Source organism: Schistocerca serialis, chromosome 6, assembly GCF_023864345.2.
Source record: "Schistocerca serialis cubense isolate TAMUIC-IGC-003099 chromosome 6, iqSchSeri2.2, whole genome shotgun sequence".
NCBI classification, from domain to species: Eukaryota; Metazoa; Arthropoda; class Insecta; order Orthoptera; family Acrididae; genus Schistocerca; species Schistocerca serialis.
Genome location: NC_064643.1, coordinates 414,060,975 through 414,080,907, shown reverse-complemented (window position 1 = coordinate 414,080,907; position 19,933 = coordinate 414,060,975). Strand labels below are relative to the sequence as shown.

General features: G+C 41.3%; 1 protein-coding gene across 1 annotated transcript in view; it reads right to left on the bottom strand.

Moving 5' to 3' along the window:
- The window catches only part of LOC126484896 (dynein axonemal heavy chain 10), a 1,141,797-nt gene that overhangs the window by 196,368 nt on the left and 925,496 nt on the right, over positions 1-19,933 (bottom strand). The gene's annotated exons all lie outside the window — the stretch shown is intronic.

Genomic DNA, 19,933 nt, shown 5'->3' with positions numbered 1-19,933 from the left:
GAAGGTCAACATCCAGGAAGGTGGCTTGGGTTTTGCAGAAGGACCAGGTGAAATTCAGATTCGAAAAGGAGTTGAGGTTATGGAGGAAATTAGGGAGTGTTTCTTCACCATGAGTCCAGACCACAAAGATGTCATCTATAAACCTATACCAGGCCAGGGGAAGCAGCTGTTGGGTCTTCAGGAAAGCCTCCTCCATGCGGCCCATGAAGAGGTTGGCATAGGACGGAGCCATCCTGGTTCCCATGGCCGTTTCCCTGATTTGTTTGTAGGTCTGGCCTTCAAAAGTGAAGTAGAATGAGAGCTTCTGTAAAGTTTGGAAGGTAGGAGACGAGGTACTGGCAGAAGTAAAGCTGTGAGTACCGGGCGTGAGTCGTGCTTCGGTAGCTCAGTTGGTAGAGCACTTGCCCGCGAAAGGCAAAGGTCCCGAGTTCGAGTCTCGGTCGGGCACACAGTTTTAATCTGCCAGGAAGTTTCAAAAGTGAAGTAATTATGGGTGAGGATGAAGTTGGTAAGAGTGATAAGGAACGAGGTTTTTGGAAGATCTTTGGGTGGGCGTTAGGAGAGGTAGTGCTCAAGGGCAGAGAGACCATGGGTATGTGGGATGTTTGTGTAAAGGGATGTAGCATCTATGGTGACAAGAAAGGTTTCAGGTGGAAGAGGAGTGGGAATGGATTTGAGGTGTTCTAGGAAGTGGTTTGTGTCTTTGATGTAGGATGGGAGTTTGCGGATGATAGGTTGGAGGTGCTGGTCTACCAGAGCTGAGATACATTCGGTTGGGGCTTTGAAGCCTGCTACAATGGGATGACCAGGATGGTTCTCTTTGTGGATTTTGAGTAATAGGTAGAAGGTTGGGGTATGTGGCTCAGGTGGAGTGAGTAAGTCTATGGAAGCCATTGTGAGACCTTGTGAGGGACCTTGGATTTTTAGGATTTTTTGCAGCTGAGTCTGGATGGAGGGAATGGGATCCTGGGTAACAGCTTTGTAGGTTGAGGTGTTGGAGAGTTGACGCAGTCCTTCTGCCACATACTCCACACGGTCAAGTACGACAGTTGTGGAGCCTTTATCCGCCGGGAGGATGACAATAGAGTGGTCTATTTTCAGCTCCTTAATGGCACGGGATTCAGCTGGGGTGATGTTGGGGGTTGTCGGGATGTTGTTCAAGAAGGACTGGGAGGCAACACTGGATGTGAGGAATTCCTGAAATGTCTGCAAGGGATGGTTTTGGGGGAGGGGAGGAGGATACCTTTGAGAAGGCAGTCGGAACTGTTCTAGACAGGGTTCAACACTGGGTCTAGTATTTGGGGGCTGTGTTTGGGTAGTGAAGTGAGATTTCCAGTTGAGGTTCCGGGTGAATGAGAGGAGATCTTTAACCAGGGCAGTGTGGTTGAATTTAGGCGTGGGGCTAAAGGTTAGGCCTTTTGATAGAACAGATGTCTCTGGAGGAGAGAGGGATCTGGATGAGAGGATTAGGAATGAATTGGGACTGGTGATATGTGGCATTTGACTGTGGTTATAGTTGAGATTTGGTCTGTGTGGGGTATGTGCTGGGATGGGGAGATTGAGTAGGGTGGCTAGGCTAGGTTTGTTGGCTATGAGGGGGGTTTGTTGAAGGTTCTGTTGTGGTTGGTGTTTGTGAGGGATAGGGAGAGGGACCCCACTTCTTAGGTGTTGCACTAGCACTGTGGATAGTTTTTTCAGGTGGTGTGTGGCATGGAACTCAAGTTTGCAGCTGGCTTTTAGGATGATGTTCCTGAGTGTGTTCTCCAAGCAAGGGTTTGAGAGGTGGAGGACTTTGAAGAGAGATAGGAGCTGTTGGGAGTGGTGGTTACATGAAGTAGTGTAGAGATTTAGGACAAGTTGGGTAAGGGCTAAGGATTGAAGGTTCTGGAAGTCCAGGAGAGACTGGTGGAAGGAGGAATTGCACCCGGAGATGGGAACTTTTAAGGTAAGCCCTTTAGGAGTAATTCCAAAGGTTAAGCAGGACCAGAGGAAAAGTATGTGAGAGTGCAGTTTGGCTACGGTGAATGCATGTTTCCGGAATGAATGTAAATAATGTGGTATAGGATTAGGGTACATAGTGGGTAACTGGTGGGTAGGGAAATTAAATAACTAAAGTTGAAATAGTAATCATAAGAAGGAATAAAACGCGGAGGGAAGGACGAGAAAGAAAGAAATTGTGTTGGTAACGTTCAATACCAAAGGAAGACCACTAAATAAGAAAAATACGGAAAAAGTTGGCCAGACCAAGCAGGTATGTCCAGATCAGGGGAAAAGAACACACGTTGCTTAAAAACAGAGATAGCGAGTGCCGAAAAAAAGATCGCGCATGCCGCAAAAGAGATCGCGCGTGCCGCAAGAAAGATCACGCGTGCCGCATAAAAGATCACGCGTGCCGCAAAAAAGATCACACGTGCCGCAAAAAAGATTGCGTGTGGCGCAAAAAAGTTCGCGGGTGGCGCAGAAATGTCCCAAAAAATTTTTCTTGAGGCAGAGAAAGATAGCCTATGGCACAAAAATATCGGCAGCAACAAGAAATCGACGGAAATGGATGATACTGGTAGGTGTGAAAGAGATTGTTGGCAGTGATTGTTGGCTGGAAAACAGCGGATAAAGAACGTTAAAACTATGGAATGTTGAATAAATGAATCAATAAATAAAAAAGAGCACAGGACTATAAACGGAACAAGATAATAGGAGGAAGATGAAACTAGCACAGTTGGTGACGAAAATATTTATTTATGTAAATATAAAACACTGAAGAAGAGAAAGTGTTAAGATAACAGACGTAAGTGATAGCTAACAAAAGGGACAAAACAATGAAGGATGTGGACCATATAGGTGATCTAAATGATTAATGGAAAATCTCATATGAGATGTGAAACAAATACTAACAAAGAGATAGACGGGCTGGCCAGTACTTACCTCAGCTCAGTACAGCCGATAGATACTCATAAAACACATTTTTTTTTTTATTATTATTTTTTTATTTACATGCCGATGTAAAAGGCTGTGCAGTGCAGGCATGTCAGTTGATAAATGACATATGTAGTTTCACATGTGGTCCTGCCTTGAATTGTTTATGTTTTACCAGTAGCGGGGCTGGAGTAGGTGGTTGTGGGGGGATGCATGGGGCAGGTTTTGCAGCGGGGTCGGATACAGGGGTAGGAACCACTGGGTGGAGAAGGTAGTCTGGGAATATTGTAGGGTTTAACAAGGATGTTACGGAGGTTAGGGGGGCGACGAAAGGCAACTCTGGGTGGTGTGGGGAGAATTTTGTCAAGGGATGATCTCATTTCAGGGGTTGACTTAAGAAAGTAATATCCCTGGCGGAGTAATTTGTTGATGTTTTCGAGAAGCCAGCTGCAAACTTGAGTTCCAAGCCACACACCACCTGAAAAAACTATCCACAGTGCTAGTGCAACACCTAAGAAGTGGGGTCCCTCTCCCTATCCCTCACAAACACCAACCACAACAGAACCTTCAACAAACCCCCCTCATAGCCAACAAACCTAGCCTAGACACCCTACTCAATCTTCCCATCCCAGCACATACCCCACACAGACCAAATCTCAACTATAACCACAGTCAAATGCCACATATCACCAGTCCCAATTCAGTCCTAAACCTCTCATCCAGATCCCTCTCTCCTCCAGAGACATCTGTTCTATCAAAAGGCTTAACCTTTAGCCTCACGCCTAAATTCAACCACACTGCCCTGGTTAAAGATCTCCTCTCATTCACCCGGAACCTCAACTGGAAATATCACTTCACTACCCAAACACAGCCCCCAAATACTAGACCCAGTGTTGAACCCTGTCTAGAACAGTTCCGACTGCCTTCTCAAAGGGATCCTCCTCCCCTCCCCCAAAACCATCCCTTGCAGACATTTCAGGAATTCCTCACATCCAGTATTGCCTCCCAGTCCTTCTTGAACAACATCCCGACAACCCCCAACATCACCCCCGCTGAATCCCGTGCCATTAAGGAGCTGAAAATAGACCGCTCTATTGTCATCCTCCCGGCGGATAAAGGCTCCACAACTGTCGTACTTGACCGTGAGGAGTATGTGGCAGAAGGACTGCGTCAACTCTCCAACACCTCAACCTACAAAGCTGTTACCCAGGATCCCATTCCCTCCATCCAGACTCAGCTGCAAAAAATCCTAAAAATCCAAGGTCCCTCACAAGGCCTCACAATGGCTTCCATAGACTTACTCACTCCACCTGAGCCACATACCCCTACCTTCTACCTATTACCCAAAATCCACAAAGAGAACCATCCTGGCCGTCCCATTGTAGCAGGCTTCAAAGCCCCAACCAAATGTATCTCAGCCCTGGTAGACCAGCATCTCCAACCTATCACCCGCAGACTCCCATCCTACATCAAAGACACAAACCACTTCCTAGAACGCCTCAAATCCATTCCCACTCCTCTTCCATCTGAAACCTTTCTTGTCACCATAGATGCTACATCCCTTTACACAAACATCCCGCATACCCATGGTCTCTCTGCCCTTGAGCACTACCTCTCCCAACGCCCACCCGAAGATCTTCCAAAAACCTCGTTCCTTATCACTCTTACCAACTTCATCCTCACCCATAATTACTTCACTTTTGAAGGCCAGACCTACAAACAAATCAGGGGAACGGCCATGGGAACCAGGATGGCTCCGTCCTATGCCAACCTCTTCATGGGCCGCATGGAGGAGGCTTTCCTGAAGACCCAACAGCTGCTTCCCCTGGCCTGGTATAGGTTTATAGATGACATCTTTGTGGTCTGGACTCATGGTGAAGAAACACTCCTTAATTTCCTCCATAACCTCAACTCCTTTTCGAATCTGAATTTCACCTGGTCCTTCTGCAAAACCCAAGCCACCTTCCTGGATGTTGACCTTCATCTTGTTGAAGCTCACATCCACACCTCTGTCCATATCAAACCCACAAACAAACAACAGTACCTTCACTTTGATAGCTGCCATCCTTTCCACATCAAACGCTCCCTTCCCTACAGCCTAGGTATTCGTGGCAAACGTATCTGCTCCAGTGACGAATCCCTCAACAATTACACAAATAACCCGACCAATGCTTTCCTCTCCCGCAACTATCCTGCAGACCTTGTCCACAAACAGATTTCCCGAGAAATACATTCCTCCCCATCCAACAACAATGTTCCTACCCCCAGACCACACAGAAGCATCCCCCTTGTCACCCAATATTATCCTGGCCTCGAAAACATCAACAAATTACTCCGCCAGGGATATGACTTTCTCAAGTCAACCCCTGAAATGAGATCATCCCTTGACAAAATTCTCCTCACACCACCCAGAGTTGCCTTTCGTCACCCCCCTAACCTCCGTAACATCCTTGTTAAACCCTACAATATTCCCAGACTACCTTCTCCACCCAGCGGTTCCTACCCCTGTAACTGACCCCGCTGCAAAACCTGCCCCATGCATCCCCCCCACAACCACCTACTCCAGCCCCGCTACTGGTAAAACATACACAATTCAAGGCAGGGCCACATGTGAAACTACACATGTCATTTATCAACTGACATGCCTGCACTGCACAGCCTTTTACATTGGCATGTAAATGAAAAAAAAAATAAAAAAAAAAAAAAGTGTTTTATGTGTATCTATCGGCTGTACTGAGCTGAGGTAAGTACTGGCCAGTCCCTCTATCTCTTTGTTAGTATTTGTTTCACATCTCATATGAGATTTTCCATTAATCATTTAGATCACCTGTATAATATTTCATTCATTCACTAGCAGGTGCAATATATTCAGTGTGACCGAGTGTAGGAAAACTTAACTACAAATTCCCACACACAAAGATGTTATTGTAAAAAGTGCAAGTATCACACTGTTTGGTTTCTCTGAATATCTTTTAATGCTATGCAGATTGAGGAATGCAACTCAGACATGGCAGTGCTTCATTGACGTGATACTTTTCCAGTTCAATTTCTGTTATGCCTATTTGGATGACATTCTCCATTTTTTGGTTATACTCGAAGACCACAACTGACACCTTGAACAAGTTCTCACGGTCTTAAAAGACAGGGGTGTGGTGATCAACAATGACAAATCTCAATTACAAAAAGGAGAAGTTATCTTCCACAGGCACATATTTAGAGCCGTGGGACAAGACTGACCCTCGACCAGCTTCCTCTCTCCCAGAATTATCATGAGCTCCATCAATTCTTAGGAATTTTAATTTTTTCTTGGCCTTGCTTGCTGGAAGCAGTGGCTTTACAAGCACCCCTCACCAACACATTGGCAGAATCTAACAAGCAAGGGAGAGGGAAGACTGAGAGGACTGCAGAGATGAAGGACACATTCAGACTCACTATGGATTTCCTTGTACATGCAATCAAATTGGTCCACCTCATTCCAGAAGCACAACTCAGTCACTACTGAAACAAGCAACAACATGACTAGCACCATACTGCTACAGTAAGTGGCCATGGAGGCACAGCCCTTTCCATTCTTCTCACAAAACTTACATTCTCTCAGCCAAAATGATTGGCCTTTGACTGAGAATTTCTCACTGTTTACAAATGGGTGAGATACTTCCATGAAGACATTGGGAGGTTCACAGATCATGTTGATGCAGTACAGCACCCACTGGAGAACATCAGTCCCTGACACTACTGACACCTGGACCTTATTGGCTAGTAAACTATCCTGACATTCCCATCACTGAGTACTTATTGTGAGTTAGTGTCATCTCCCTCCAGTTCAGGTACAAAAAGCTAGTCACTGACCAGCATCATATCACAAGCATTATATAACTGATTTCCTGAGTGGGAAGGCTTGCTGGTCCCTGGCACAAATCCGCCCTGTGGATTAGTGTCCAGGTCTGGTGTGCCACCCAGCCTGTGGATGGTTTTTCACACAGTTTTCCATCTACCTTAGTGAATGTGGTCTGGTTACCCTTATTCCACCTCAGTTACACTGTTTTGGTGATTGCTGCGCAAACACCATTCCCACTTATGCATACACCATAATTATTCTACCATGCAAACATTTGGCGTTACGCGTGTCTGGTATGAGACATTTCCAGGTTATTCCACTGGGGGTAGAACTACATAATAACCCTGATTTCAGTGTGGGGCGGCAGTGGGGTGGGTGGACTGCTGTGGTCTGTTGTGGGGTTGTGAACTGCTGAGGGCTTCGGCGGAACAAAGCCTCTCCGTTGTTTCTAGATCTGCGGTTTAATACATACATACACATAACTGATACATAATCAAGGGTGCTGGCTTATGAATCGAACTATGCACCGTTCTGGGGACTGAATCGCCAATCCTCTGTGACATGTCTCTTAACAGGATCTACCAGTTGGTGCCACAAACAGTGTGTCACACAATTTTTGACAAAATCCACAGCATGTTTCACCCAGGCATCAGACTCATTCAGTCTGCCTCATTACAGAATGCTTCAAATGGCCCAGCATCAAGTGAGACTGCCGCACCTGGCACAGGCATGCATAGCATATCAACACAGTAAAGTCAGAAGACATGAACAACCACAATTAGATCACTATGAAATTCTAAAAGCTCCTTTCCACTATGTACACACTGATTTAATTGGTCCTTTCTCAGAATAAGAGGAAGTCAAGAATCTACTACCAATAACAGACAGTGTCCCAGTGGGCAGAAGCAATGCCCCTCAAAGGCATCACAGCAGTGTCCACTGCTTGCACTTTTGTTGAAACATGCATAAGTTGTTTCAGCATGCCAGACACAATAAAGACAGACCAAGGCTGTCAGTTCAAGTTGGCACTGTTCAGCACACTATGTAAAATTCTATAAAATCAAATGCAACTGCACTACAGTCAACCTCCTCCAGAGTAATGAGGTTTTTGAGAGGTGGTACAGAACTCTCAAAGCTGTCCTTATGTGACACAGCAGTTTGTGGACTAAGGCATTACCATGGGTACTACTTGGCATCTGAACTGCCTCCAAGGAGGCCCTGCAAGTATCCTTCACTGAGATACTATATGGTGAATCACTGATGCTACCCACTGATTTTATTCTAGCCATGCATGACCCTGAGCAAATGGCCCTACCTGCACTGGTTAAACAGGTAAAGGACCACATTAGACATATTCATGTGCCATCCCCAGCTCCACATTTGGTGTCTAAGGTCTTCTTACATGAACTGCTCTCACATACTCCTACTGTGAATATATCATGCTATGGAATGAAACACTCCAGCCAGCAGTAAAGCCGCCATACATAGGACCTTTCAAAGTTCTTGAGAGAGGCATATATGTGCTTGACATTCTGATTATGACACACCAATGAATGATTCAATTAACTGCATGAAAACAGTGTGGGTTCTCTGGGAGTAGATTGTCTCGACCCCCATGAACAGCAAAGGTGATAACCAGCCACTACAGAATGCATGGGCGGCCAGCCCCAATACAGTACACCTCATTAACATTAGGCTCAACCTCAGAGACTTCAACCCAGAAGATATTACCATCAAACTCGTTGATAATGACCTGTGCCTTGCCGCCCTCAATAAAGATACAGTGACACGGACATTGCACGCATCCAGTGGCTTAACCACTCATACATCCTACCCAACATCGTTGGCTATGCCTCCATATTGTCCTACCTTTCAACAGATGGTGTTCTCATTCTCACCTGCCCAAGGGTCCTGCCACAATTGCTGCTTACACCCCCACCACAGGTTGGGGCAGGTATTGCTGAGAAGGCAACTCCACACTGCCCCAGCTCCCTTCATCCCCAGCCACACCACCAGAGTCCCTGTACAGTCACACTAGTTACCTCCCATGTCAACTGCTTCCCTACTAACTGTACATCACCAGCACAACACATGGCATTAATACAAGAAATGGTCCAACTGTGTCCTGCATTGCAGCCAGCCAAGACATAGCTGGTCATGCACACCTGTGCATGCCAGTCCAGCTAGATGATGACATGGTCCACATTGTCCCCTTCTGTTCTACGAAATATGTGAAGGGGGCGCGGCTCTGTAGGAGGTATTGATAGTGACACATATCTATCACCAGAGAACAGAGGACTATCTGTGAGTGATACAAAGTCACTAGTGCATTCTGAGCAATGATAACAATGCAGACACGTTGATACATTGCTCTTTGTGAATAATGTATACTGGCTATGCTCCATCTCCACTCCATTATTGGGACATTCCTTGTCATGCGGTATGGGAATACTTCCACACAGTAATGCCAGGAATGCAATCCTGTTATAAAATTTCCCATGCATTACTTTTACGGTGTATGTAAGTATTTCATGTGTAATGCTAAACTTCTTGACTTTGTTTTGCATATCACTAGCTTTTCAATAAGAAGCATTACAAAAAAGACATTTAAAATAGCTTCCATGATCTAGTACTCCATTATGAGTGTGGTTTGAAAAGTTCTTGGAACAGAACAGAAAACAAGTACTTACATCACTGAAAAGTTATTATTTTTCAATACAGTATCCTTGTAGATTAATGCACTTGGTCCAATGATGTTCCAGTGCCTTGATCCCATCTGGAAAATGAGTTTCCTCCAGGCCTGAAAAATAGTTGTCAACTCAGACTATTGATTCTTTGTTGAAGTGAATCTTCGTCCACCAAGAAAAATTTTTAGTTTTGGGAAGAGATGGAAGTCTGATGGAGCCATATCACTTGAATAGGGTGGGTATGGCAACAATTCGTACCATAGTTTGTGTAATTCTGCCATGGCTAAGGCACATGTGTGCGGGCGCACATCAAGAGTCGCAGCATCCATCTTGCAGATAATTTTTTCATTTCTAATTCTTCAGTTAAAATGTGATATACCCTTTCAGATGACATCTGGAAAGCATGAGCAATTTCACGCACTTTTTTCATTTATAATTCTTCAGTTAAAATGTGATATACCCTTTCAGATGACATCTGGCAAGCACGAGCAATTTCACGCACTTTCAATCGGCGATCCGCCACGGCCATTTTGTGCACCTTTTCAATGATTTTTGGAGTAGTGACACGTTCTTGGCCAACTATTGCGTGGATCATCATCTAAGCTCTCCAACCAAATTTAATTTCAATTGTCCACTTGGCAACAGTTGAATATGAAGGAGCAGAGTCCCCCACTGTATTCTGGAAATCAAAGTGAATGTCCTTTGCTTTCATACCTTTCTTTATGAAGTACTTAATCACTGCTCGAATCTTGATTTTTTCCATATTCGCAAATCACTTCACGGGAACAACAACAGAGCTATGTCACCGCCACAACTCTCTTCCAACAGCACTGATGTGGCATGTGTTTACAGGCAACAGTCCAATGAATATCACGTGAACACCTTGTTGCGCTAGTGCTGACCTCTCATGGTGATTCCAAGATCTTTTCAAACCACCTTCATGCTCATGATAGTTTTAGACTGCATGCTCTTCCATGACCAGTGTTAATATAAATAAAGTCCTTTTGATAAATGCTTAAGGACAAGATCAGATACCTGAAACTATTGTCCAAGCATTAATCTTGATATGCTCTCTACCTGTAACAACTATCAAATAAAAAATAGTTCAGCAATAATTACAAACAATTTTTCCAGCTTCTTGTACATTGATGCTATTTTTGGACCTTCTTTAATTTCAGGAACATTCCCTGCTTTCAGCACAATCTAACAGTCTAGTGTATGGAAGTTTCCCTCTATATTTATAGATCCGTGCATGATAATGCACAGTACCAGTATGTTCCAAAAAGCCAAACACAAAAATGAGAGTTTTCAAGGGGTCATGTCTTGGGTTCTGTTGATCACATAGATAAGGGATCAAGTGTTTTGGACAACTCTTAGGATAGTGACCATTTGTATACCTATTGTGAAAACAGGCATATTGCAGCTTTCCTACAATACAGGTCAAAATTTAAACACCAGACACTTCCAACCCGCTCAGGCAAATTGAGCAAACTGGTTGGTTCTTTTGCATTAGGAATTATCTAGGTTGGACCTTAGATGGCTTATAAAAGCATCATTTGTTCATGTGTAGTTCCTGAAAAACCCAAAGTATGAATTGTGAGGATGGCCACTTCTATAACTGCTGTACATGGTAAATTTTTGAAATTTTTCCCATATAGTCTTAAGATGATGTTCTCAGGAAACTTCAATTATTTTTCAATATTATTATCTGTTACTGAGGTCCAGATGGTTGACAGTACCCTAATAATGAACAAAATATTAAAAAGCAGTGTCCATAACTATCTAAACAATGAACCATTCAGCACTGAACTGTACATTTATCTAGAAATGCCATTTTCTGGCACCAAAAGTACCAATTGTGGAGATGGCCACTTCTATAATTTTTGTTCATGGCAAATCACTCAGATTTTTATTGTATGTTCTTAAGACGATGTTCTCAGGGATTATTGAAACTTTTCTCAATATCACTGTCTGTTACTTATGCATATAAAATATGCACGTAATATCCAGTCTGAGACGTAAATGTAGTTTTAATTGACATAGTGAGGATACATGACAACTGCTCTGAGGTCATCACAAGGTGCTGAGGTCTCCAAACTGTGGTTTTCGTCGTAGTTTTTTCACCAATAACTATAACACTCTGTTTCCAGATAATGGGCACTTCATGCTTACACAGACTGTCTTTATCTGGAAATTATTCAATGGTGCCACCTGTTGCCACAAGTGCCTTACAAAGAAACTGTTTTGTCATACCAAATTATTTGTATTTGCAAATAAAACACCACATTTTTTGGTATTATACTGTGGGTGAAGCCTAAAAATGTTGTGCATTTTTATGTAAAGTACTGGAGCGTGAACATGCATTGGATGGGAGACATTTTTTGTTAACTTTATGTTATGCATACTTATTAGCTGTTTATATGTGCTGAAGTATGTAAATGTGCTGAAATATATAAATAAACTGCCAAAATTTTGCTGATATCTAGGGTTTGTTTTATAGAAGCAGCAAGCCCTGCTGTAATGTGGAAAAGAAAGAAAGCAGTTGATAAACGTCCCTGTCAGAGCACAAAAACAGTGAATATGCTCCTTTTTAAAAGATTCTGACAGAAAAGTGAAGGACCCAGCTGCCTCGATACTCAATTTGCCTTCCTCGTCAAACATTTTGGTATGTGAACATATCCGCACTTTTTGGTGCAGAAAGAGAGCAGCAGAGAGACAGTGACAACTGAAGAGGGAGAAAATAGTGCCATGGGAGAGAAAAAGAGTGGACAGTGATAGTGGCAGAGAGAAAGTGACAGCAAAACAGAAAGAGAGATGGATGGAGATAGTGGGAGTAAAAGAGAGAGGAGACGGTGGACATGAAAGGGAGAGATGAGTAGAGACCATACATAGGCTTGGTGGTGGCTGGGTGGGGGGAGGGGAGTGGCAGTGGAGGGGGGCTGGACCCATCTTGGCAAACTTCAAGATGAATAAAATCTGCCCAATTTCCCCCATCTGCTACATCCAAGTGTTAAAGTTTTCTTGTCTAGGGGTTAAAACCCCAAGCAAACCATCCACAAGGGCTTGTGTGGAGAGGAGATAATGGTGGTTGAAGAGAAAAATAACAGACTGTATGAGAGAAAGAAAGAGACAGTGGCAATGAGTGAGAAAAAGAATGGGACAAAGACAATGGCAAGCCAAGAGTGACTATGCAAAGTGAGAGAACAGCTTGAAGAGAGTGACAGTAGGAGAGACAGGAAGGAGAAAATGTTAGTGGAAGAAAAAGGAGACAATGGGAGAGAGAAATATGTAGACAGTGGAAGTGAGATGGAAATACTGAGTATGAAATCTTCACTACAAAGAGAGACTGGGTAAAAGGATTTAGAATGTTCAGTGTTAAAAGAGTGTGAGTATGTTTGCATGCCAAATGTTTTGATGAGGAAGGCAGTCTGAGGATTGAGACAGCTGGTTCTCCAATTTTCTGTCAGAGTCTTTTAAAGAGGAGCACATTCACCATATTTCAAAAACAAGACTGTTGGGAAGGAAACAAGGGGGACACCAAGAACACCCTATCTAAATAACATGATCAGTGAGGTGGGATCTTCTTCATACATGGAGATGAAGAGGACTACTGAAGAGAGGTAAAACTTAGCCTTTTGGAAGAAGAAGAAAAAGTGAAAAATGCGCTGGAAGAGAGTAAGGCTGATTAATCCACAGCCATTTATGAAAGTATTAAAGGGAAATTGAACTGACTTGAGTAAATACGTTCAGTAGTTTTACTTTTTGAATTCATTCCTTGAGCTAGAAATGTTTCTGTGCCAAAGTAGGGATTTTGTGAGAAGATATTAACAGAAGACTCCTAAGAAAATATGCTGCTATGAAGATCTAAAAATTATCAATAAATTCCACAAAAGGAAAGATGCATTTAAATATACCTGTACAACATGAAATAATTTATCAATAACAGATTAGATTAAATTATAATGGGAAATGCAAGCACAAGTAAAATATCAAGACTATACAGAAGCTAGAAAGTAGCATTATACGATTTCCTTGTCCTCTTTTAACTACAACAGCAGGGCATGTAAACCATTAGACACCTCCTTATATATAAATTTAAGCAAAAACTGTATACATAACAGAGTACTGTTTTGTTTTCTTTCTCCCACTTCACTTTACAGGACACAGTATAGTTGTATTTATGCCTCACTGGCTAGCTATTAGAAAACTGCTACAGAGTCTGAATCATCCAAAGCTCTGTAACATTATCCATTGACAGATTAAAACTGTGCTAACAGTCACTGAAGCTACTGTCCAAACAGATACAGCAGCTGGAGAGCTGTCATATGCCATATAACAGGGATCTCAAATGATTTATCCTTTCATTTTAAGTCCCTTCAGTTTCCAATCATGATTTTGTTTGCAATACCAATGAGCAAGGTTCAAAGTCCTGGAGGAGAGGAGATTAGGACATAGATCTAATTCCAATATATATTTAGCAATTCCAAAGAATTGCTGGATTTGCTAGCGAAGTATATTTATTGTAAGAAAAAAGTATTATGAATTTGTATCAGTCAGGGAAATAAATAAATTAAGGACTTCTGGCAACCTAGGAGTGAATGAATGATGCAGCATGAGGAAACTCTTTGGTCAACACTGTGGCTGCACTGCAGGATGGTCCTTGAAGCAGTCTGTTCTCAGCTATTGTGGTGTGCGACATTCTCCGATGTATCTCCAGCTAGTAATAAAGTGTGGATTCATGCTATTCATGACCTGCATTACTTAACCTGGAGTGTCCCCACCAATCGCTACTCTGCACTGGAGAACGTGCATCAAATGACGATACTGGCTATGGAATATTCCAAGTTCTTTAAATCATCTCGCAAGGAACAACAATGAAGCCATCTTGCAACTTAAGTGCAGGAGACAAGCAAATCAAAGACAGTGACTTATATGGTCTTCAGTTCAGAGCTTCACATCAGCAGCAAAAATCCTTGCCTTGGGTTCATCATGAAAGTGACATTTTCTTCTGAAGAGTTACTGGTGGCACCAATGACCCACATGAACCTAAGCAATGTGTACCACCAACCAATCTTCTGATTGACTTGGATAATGAATACAACTTGTTCACATACCAGCAAGACACCTTTCAACAAACTATCATGGACAGACACAGAATAATGCTGCTAGATTGTGTCACATCTACTACGTCATGTACAGTTCTGCCAATTTGTTGGGCCACAGCTGAACATTTTCCTGGTATTTCCTTCTTCATCACAGCCACTATATGAGAGCTCATCCAGTTGTTGTTCTCTGTCCAGCTGTGGTACCACTACCCAAGCTGCCACCTTTCCATCTCAAACAGCCAGCTAAGTGGTTCACTTTTCATTATAAATGCTGTGTGATCTCAAAGATGTATGCATTTTTCTTCAGGAATGAAGTTTCTACAATAAACAAAATACTTCAAATGATAAATAATGACAATGACTTGCCTACTTCTAAAATAATGACATTTTTAAAGTGATAAAAATATTGGTTTTCAGTTCAAAAGTAGGAAACAAAATAGTATAATTACTGGTAAAGAGGTTATTGCTCTGCAGAGAAGGCATTATCTCCGGGACATTCAACAGTGCAGACATGAGAAACGGAAGTTTTATTACCTGATGAAATATGGGTTAATGCAAGACATGTGACACAAAAAAGAGTGGACTGACAAAAAGAGAGACTATAAGCAACAAGTTTTTGCTGCAGACAAATCACAGGGGTTATAAATCCAAGAGGAAAAAGAAGAAGGCTAATTATAGCACATATAGGAAGCGACAGTGGTTTTCTATAAGGTGATGAATTGATTTTTGAATAAAAAAAGACTGGAGATTCTCATGAAAACATGAGTGGTCAAGTGCCCCTAAAATAGATCAAAGACATTATATCTGAATTAGAGCCCAGCACTATTATAATTATGGACAATGCTTCATATGATAGAGTCACGGCAGAGCACAGGCCACAAAAGTCTTGGAGGAAGGAAGACATTGTAAGTTGGGTGTGATTAATCTTGAATTACTGAAACAGGTTGAAGTGTACATTGTAGGTCAGTGCATTACTGATGAAACAGCACATTCTGTGTGTCACATGGTCATTAGGTTACTGCTGTACCACTGAATTTGAACCCCATAGAACTTACAAGGACCCAAGTTAAAGAATATGTTGCAAGAAATAATAAAATATTTAAGCTACCACATGTACTTAAATTTATGAAAAATTAATGAATGAAGCTCTGTAGCATGTCATTGCACACTGGTGGGACACACAGCAAAATTTAATAAAAAAACAAGACAAAATGTGGCACATGGATGGTTTCTGAGAAATGTCATCTTCAGGTTCAGATATGGAAAGAGTTCAGAGGCTACCAAACAATTGAGTAGAGTAATACCTTAAGTGGCTTCAGTATTTCATTACAGCAAAATCTCTGCAATATGCTCTTTAAATCACAGATTGCTCTCACAGATAATGTATACTGTTTTTACACAAGTTTTTTACACTGTGTTTCCAAGCTAAAATAGGTTTTCTGCATGGACCCTTAAGAAACATGTTACCAGACGATTACTATATATTAAATAATGCCTTTTAAAATTCAAATGGCATTTTAAGTTTTATTATCTGTCTGTTGTTTGTTGATTTTATTAATTATCTGAAGGTGTAATGTTTGGTCTAATCTGCTTCTGAATACTTTATTTTTATTCTTTTGACATGAATTATTTTAGTGTTCCAGCATTTTTAAATACCTCCATATAAGAAATGTTAAAACAGAGCAATTGGAAACAGATCAGATTCACAAAGCAATAGTACCATTCAGTTGTGGAATGTTGAATAAGCTTCCACATGATTATTCACAGTTGTTCACATCACTGTGAACTTGATGGACTGACTTCCCTATTAAAATGCACCAGTAAAGCATCATGCATAGTGTTATCTTCACTCAGCAGTGCAGGTGAACTATGCTGCCTCATAAAATATAAGGTTAGTATTGCACCTGACTATACACAGCTGAATTTCCATGGGAAATAAAATCCAATGAGGTAATAGCAAACGTGGAAGAATACGCAGTGTGATGTTTACATCACGACAGTTCTTATAATGAACAGACAATACTTTTTGATGTTTTACACAAACTAGGTGTCACCATCAACAATGGTAAGTGTCAGCTGAGACAGCCTCAGGTTGAGTTCCTCAGACTTTTAGTTTGTCATGACAGCATATTGTCTGCATCGCAATGTGCCAAAGCAGTTGTCACCTACTGCAGCCATAGATATTTCATAAATCACACCAATTTCTTGACACGATACAATTTTTTAATGTAGACATGCCATCCAGGCACCTCTTACAAATGCATTAGCAGGGAAGTATGCTCACAGCACAACGAATATTAAGCTCACATTCTCTAGTGACCAGCTACAAAATGATGTAACTAATTTTTTTAAGAACTGATCTATATTTAATGTTTCTCAAAAACCACAATAACATCAAATGAACAGATCTCTCATTTACAATATCCCCATAGCCAGTCTAGACATGATAGTCATCAGATGACAGATAGTAAGTAAGTAAGAGATTACATAATATAGCTTCATTTGTTCTAGGGCTAGACCATTGCCATCAGGCCTCTTTTTCTCTGGAAACCACAGCATCCACAAAGTGTGATTGAAAAGTGGACACAAATTCTCCAGCTTAAGGAAAGACACTCATTCATTGTTGCATCATGTGAATATATTGTGCTCCCATTTCACCATCCATACCTGTACATAAATCCAAAAAATGCACAGACAGTGGGTTGTTCTTCCTACACAACTAATTAAAATTATAAAGTAAGTTTTCCGAACAGCCACAAGTTACACTCTGTGTTTTTATATAGTGGTTTTGCTCTGCAAATAAGCAAAGGTGGCATCAGAACATACACTGTAAAAGATACAAACTGAGATAATATGGAAAACTTGCATTGACATTACATAAAGTACATATTCTACTTCCAGTATTGTGACTTACATTTAAAGTTGGCTGACAGAATTAAAGATTGCATTTAAAGTTGTCTGACAGCTCTAAAAAAGATTAAACTGGTTGTACTATCATACTTAAACCTACATTTAAAGTGCATTAGTAAATGATGACATTGACAACACCAAAGATTAAATTGACTGTACAATGCACTTGTAACACACATGGAATAGTGTATCCAAAGATAATTTACAACTACACAAAATAAAATTTACATTTTAGTTGCCTCTTTTATGGGCATTTGCATAGACATCTCATATCTTTACATATCTTTTTATCTTTCACAAAATATGAGTACATATGTAAAAATTAAAATATCGTTAAAAATTCATTATAAAAAAATACATATTTATAAAAGTCTACCAAAATGCATTCAAAACTATTGTTTTTAAAAATATTTCTGTTAGGATAATATGACAGGTATATTTTGGTTGCTTGTTTTTTGAAAGATAAGCACATACGTAAAGATATGAGATAGCTATACAAAGGCCAATAAAAGAGGTGATCAAAATGTAAATTTTGTTTTCTATAGTTGTAAATTATCTTTGGATGCACTGTACCATGGATGTTACGACTACTGCTGTAAAGTCAGTTTAATCTCTGGCACTGTCAATGTCAACATTTACTATTGTACTTCAAATTTTCTTTAAATGTAAGTTTAAGTACTATTGTACAGCCAGTTTAATCTTTAGGGCTGTCAGACAACCTTAAACGCAATCTTTAATGCTGTCAGCCAACTTTAAATGTAAGTCATCATACTGGAAGTAGAATATGTACTTTATATAATGTCAATGCAAGTTTTCTGTATTATCTCAATTTGTATCATTTACAGTACATATTCTGATGATGCTCTTGTTCATTTGAAGAGCAAAACTGGTAAATAAAAAATACAAAGCATGACTTGTGGCTGTTATCAAAAACTTAAGTTTTAGCAGTCACTCCCCCTGCAGGTAATGGCTGCTCTTACTAAATTAAAATCGTTTCTCCACAAACATCTTTCATCAGTACAGCAAGAAGAAGTGAGACATGTGGTTATATGACATAACAACATTACCATTACACTGCACAACAACACAGTGGGATTGTGCATGAAATGCCATGATATTACTGGCTCTTCAATACAAGTACTATGTTATGTTTCACCAATCTGCCTTCATCCACTAGTATCATTCGCCATGAGGCAAGCTATTTTTGATAACTTAATGGGCTATCACACCCTGGGATCTGACCAACAATGAAGCTTGTCACAGACCATTCTGTATGGCCAAATGCCAAGGAAGACTGTAAATCTTGGATGCAATCTTGTAATGCCTGCCATGCTCTACAACAGGATGCCATGCACAACCTGAACAAGGCCATTTTTCTATCCCCAAGGGCCATTTTCAGCAAGCCCACTTAGACCTTATTGGACCTCTCCTTGATTTAAATGCTTACCAATATATTCTGTCAGTGATCAACAGAGTAATGCTGGGTCACGGCTATACTACTTCCGAACATCACTGTCGAGAACTCTGCAAATGCATTTAACAATCTATGGATTCCCCTATTTGGCTGCCCTGCTGCAATAATGAGAGATCACGGTAGGAAATTCATGTCAGCACTTTTTCCTGAACTCTTGTTGCTAATGCAGTATTCATCTTCCAAACAACTGCTTACCATCCACAAAAGAATGGACTGGTAGAGTGCTGGCATCATACGCTTAAATCAGGTCTCATTTGTCATGGAGGGTTATGCACAGACTCCCTGCCATAGGTAGTTTTAGGTGCATGTTCAACTTATAAAGAACTCCACACATCTCTGATGGAAATCCTTTATAAGGAACCATTCATTCTTCTGACAGACTTCACAGAACTGTCCTAATTGCCTGCAGATAGAGAAGTACAGCAGCTCATCCAGAGAGTCACACAACACATCGTGCACCTTAAGATTCTGATCCTGCAGGTGCATGACTCTCAGAAAATCTTCATCCATAAAGTTCTGCAGTACTGGACCCACATCACGCTTCAAGATAATACTGTCTAATTGGCATTACGCCCACCCTACTCTGGTCCACATAAAGTGATTAGATGAAGTGACAACACCTTTGACATTTTACTGCATGGAAACATGACTACATTTAAGGTCAACAGACTCAAATCAACATGCACCCTGTTCAACGTCACTGATATGTCTGGAAGTAACATGAACCACACCAACAACATTCTGCACAGTGAGGGGAGGGAAGAGGGGGGGTCCTCTCTGGTGACTTAGCAGCAATTGTGTGATGTATGAGGAAACTCTTTGGCCAGTGCAATGGCTCTGCTGCAGGACAATCTTTGAACCAGTCTCCACTGAGCACGTTCTCTGATGTATCTCCACCCAGTACCGGTAGGTAATAAGGCATAGATTCATGGTATTCATGATCTTCACTATTTAACTCAAAGAATGCCCCCCTACATCTACACTAAAGAGTCATGAAAAAATAACT